This window comes from Stegostoma tigrinum, chromosome 13, assembly GCF_030684315.1.
Source record: "Stegostoma tigrinum isolate sSteTig4 chromosome 13, sSteTig4.hap1, whole genome shotgun sequence".
Lineage (NCBI taxonomy): Eukaryota > Metazoa > Chordata > Chondrichthyes > Orectolobiformes > Stegostomatidae > Stegostoma > Stegostoma tigrinum.
Window position 1 is genome coordinate 36,463,230 of NC_081366.1, and position 4,275 is coordinate 36,467,504.

A 4,275-nucleotide genomic window follows, 5' to 3' on the forward strand; every position below is an offset into this window, starting at 1 on the left:
AACACATTAAGGCCTTTGAAATAAACAATGCCCTTGTTCCTACAAGATGATAAATAATGAGCAGTGCATGTTGTAATCCCACCAGGCTGCCTATTACTTCTGTGAAGGGAGGAAAGGGTAGAGGTAAACAGGAAGCGAAGGAGGGAGAGCATCAGGGGTGGGGGTGGGGGTGGTGGGCAGAGTGTATGGGGGAGCAGGGAGTGTAGGAGACGAGCAGGAATATGTGGCGGTGGGAGCAGTGTGGGAAGGGGAACCAGTGTGGGAGAAGGAAGGAAGTGTAGAAGATGGCATGGAAAGAGGGAAGGGAGAGTGGGTGTGTGCAAGAGAAAGAAGCTAAGGGTGGAGGAAGTGTGGGAGATGGGGGTAGGAAAGGCAGGGAGTGTAGGTAAAAGGGTAGGGAATGGTGAGACTGTGGGAGAAGGGGGAAAGAAAGGGAGGGATTGTGGGGGAAGGGGAAGGGAGATTGTGGGAGAAGGGAAAGGGAAGGGAATGTGGGAGGGAGATAGTGGGAGGGAAGGTAGTATGGGAGGGACGGTGAGGGAGATGGTGGGAAGAGGAGGGATTGTGGGAGAGGGAGAGAGTAGGAAGGAAGAGAGAGGGAGTGAGTGATAGGGGAGACGGTGTGAAGGAATCACAGAGGCATTGGCAGAAGGCTGGTGGACATCCAAGGTGGTACAGCTGTTCAAGAAAGGAGTGCAGCATTAACTAAGAATTTACAATCTAGTCAGTAATCTCCAGTGGGGAAGTAATTCTTAAGGACTGAATTAAGACCATAAGACATAGGAGTGGAAATAAGGCCATTTGGCCCATCAAGTCCACTCCACCATTTAAATCATGGCTGATGGGCATTTCAACTCCACTTCCCTGCACTCTCCCCGTAGCCCTTGATTCCTTCTGAGATCAAGAATTTGTCGATCTCTGCTTTGAAGGCATCCAATGTCCCGGCCTCCACTGCACTCCGTGACAATGAATTCCACAAGCCCACCACTCTCTGGCTGAAGAAATGTCATCTAATTTCAGTTTTAAATTTACCCCCTCTAATTTTAAGGCTGTGCCCACAGGTCGCCCCGCCTAACGGAAACAACTTCCTAGCATTCACCCCTTCTAAACCATACATTATCTTGTAAGTTTCTACCAGATCTCCCCTCAACCTTCTAAACTCTAATGAGTATAATCCCAGGATCCTTAGCCGTTCATCGTACGTTAAACCTACCATTCCAGGGATCATGCGTGTGAATCTCCGCTGGACACGCTCCAGGGCTAGTATGTCCTTCCTGAGGTGTGGGACACAGTATTCTAAATGGGGCCTAACTACAGCTTTATAAAGTCTCAGAAGCACATTGCTGCTTTTATATTCCAACCCTCTTGAGATAAACGACAACTTTACATTTGCTTTCTTAATTACGGACTCTACCTGCAAGTTAACCTTTAGAGAATCCTGGACCAACACTCCCAGATCCCTTTGTACTTTTGCTTTGCGAATTTTCTCACCATTTAGAAAATAGTCCATGCCTGTATTCTTTTTTCCAAAGTGCAAAACCTCACATTCACTCACATTGAATTTCATCAGCCATTTCCTGGACCACTCTTCTAAACTGTCTAAATCTTTCTGCAGCTTCCCCACCTCCTCAGTACTACCTGCCTGTCCACCTATCTTTGTGTCATCAGCAAACTTCGCCAGAATGCTCCCAGTCCCTTCATCCAGATCATTAATACATAAGGTGAACAGCTGCGGCCCCAACACTGAACCCGGCGGGACACCACTCATCACCGGTTGCATTTGAAGAGGTGGGGATTAATGAAGAGCAGTTAGCATGGTTTTGCTAAGGGGAGGTCATGTCTGACCAACATGATTGCATATTTCAAAGAGGCGATCAGGTGTGTAAATGAGGGCAATGCATTTCACATTGTTTACTTGGATTTCAACAAGGCTTTTAATAAGGTCCTGCATGGGAGACTGAAAGCAAAAATATGAAACCATGGGATCCAAGAAAATTTGTCTATTTGGATCTAGAATTGGCTGTGTGGCAGGAAGCAAAGAGTGATAGTTGAGGGGTGTTTTCATGGCTGGAAGATTGTCCATTTGGGTCCCACAGGGATCGGGGTCAGGGTCTTTGCTAATTTGTGGTATATGTAAACAAATTAGACTAGAATGTAATAGGATTTATCAGTAAATTTGCAGACGATATGAGAATTAGTGATGGTAAATAGTGAGGGGGATAGTGTAAGATTACAAGAGGATGTTGTTGGGCTCATCAGTGGCAATGGAATTCAATCGAATTAATGAGAGGTGAGGATGCACATAGGCAAGGCAATACAAGATGAACGGTCAGACCTGGGACTGAGGATCAAGTAGTGACCCTGACGTGTATGTCCACTGCTCCCTTAAGGTAGTGGAAGGGTAGATAAAGTGGTGAAGAAGGCTTACTGGATACTTGTCTTTATTAGCTGAGGCATCGAGTTTAAGAGCAGAGAAGTTACGATCAGATCGTATAAAATATTAGTTAGGCCATAGATATTGTGTGCAGTTCTGTTATCTATGTTATGGGAGAGCTGTGATTGGGCCAGAGAGGGTGCAGAGGTGAATTACCAGGATGTTGCTTGGGTGGAAGATTTTAGTTGTGAAGAGAGATTAGATAGCTTGGGGTTGTTTTCCTTGGAGCCCAGTTCACTGAGAGGAGAACATGATTAAGATCGTAAAATTATGAGGCGCACTGATAGTATAGACAGTAAGGAAAAATGACACGCTGCTTCATCTCTATCATAATCGAGGTGGAATATTGCAAAAAAAGCTGCAACTATCCATGGTGTCACTTGACTTCTTGCAGTCAATTGGATTGGCAGAGCTTGTCACCACCAGTCTGGGTCCTTTGACCACCAAATTGTCAAATAAGTAATTTTAAGACAGCCCAATTCCTCCCTGCTGCAGAGGGATAATGCACAACGTTTAAAAACTTTTATATTGATGCTCAGAATATTTGGGAATAATCAGAATTGATTAACATTGACGCCAAAATGTTTCCGCCCGGTTTCGAACCGGGGACCTTTCGCGTGTGAGGCGAACGTGATAACCACTACACTACGGAAACTGCGATGGACTAACCCTCGCTGACAGTCATTTTGTTAAGTTGCTTAGATTTAGCTTTTGTACATTGCTGGCACGTTATTGATCGTTGGTTTCGATTTATTGATGAGCTAAATTGAGGCCCTTACAGATAAAATCTCTATGTTTTATCTAAAACCGAATAACGACAGCAGTTTCGCAATTTAAATGAAAAAGGACTGAGTGGGCTTTTCAGCGAACATTTAGAGTTTCAGACCATTATTCATTCTGTCTTTTCTCACCTGTCCCCACTCATTGAATTCATTTGAAACCATTGCAAAACAGTGAATTAAAATTATTTTTCCGACTGCCATCCGCTCGCTGAGGAGGAAAACTGTTTCCGCCCGGTTTCGAACCGGGGACCTTTCGCGTGTTAGGCGAACGTGATAACCACTACACTACGGAAACCACACAACGAACAGGCACTGTTATCTTCACTTCAATTCGATCCAATGGACAGCTGGTAGTCCCAGGTTTGTCTCTGCGTCACTGTGACCCCGTGACCGGAAAGGCGGGGTCAAGCCGTTTTTGACTAACGGCCGCCGCACGTGGTGCTTAACGGCGGCAGAACATTGTCCTGTTTCATGTCTCCGATTCCTGGGCTCACGAATCTTTCCACTTGACACTACAGTCTTTGCTTCTGGGATGTGTAGTTATCGATTCCCATTTTGTCTAACAATTACATTTGTTTGTTTTTATAAATGGTATCTCAACAGAATTATTCAGGTGTAAATTCCACCTGCCGCAGTTGTATTTCCTTCCCACTGTGTGTGAGTTTTCTTTGGGAAGGAGGTTTTTTTCACCCCTCACTGAGTCCAGAGTCTGCGGGTCCGCATGTTAGCGTCGAATTTGATATGAACAGCGGCGTAATACCGGACAAGGAAGCCTACTAAGGTTAGCAGGAGAGACGTTACCCTCAGAAACCTGAACAGTTTTACGGCCACCACGTCATACTAGGTTGGTGAGGAGTAATCGCTATCCATTGTAAAAATGTTAAATCGTCAGTTGTATCTGTTCATTTAAGTTGTTTACCAGTTAAGTCAGTGTATTTTACAGCGTAGAATCGGTCACCTTGCCCCTTACACCGGCGTTGGCCCATTGAAAGAGCACTGTACTCTGTCTCGCATTTTTGGGACATCCACAGGCATGTCTTTTCCGACTGTTTAACGTCG

General features: G+C 45.2%; 2 non-coding genes across 2 annotated transcripts; both read right to left on the minus strand.

The window, feature by feature from the left end:
- Positions 1–3,016: 3,016 nt before the first annotated feature.
- On the minus strand, positions 3,017–3,089 carry trnav-cac (transfer RNA valine (anticodon CAC)). The gene has a single exon. It is a non-coding gene; the product is annotated as a tRNA-Val (tRNA).
- A 349-nt stretch (positions 3,090–3,438) lies between these two features.
- Positions 3,439–3,511, minus strand: trnav-aac (transfer RNA valine (anticodon AAC)). The gene has a single exon. It is a non-coding gene; the product is annotated as a tRNA-Val (tRNA).
- Between the last annotated feature and the right edge of the window lie 764 nt (positions 3,512–4,275).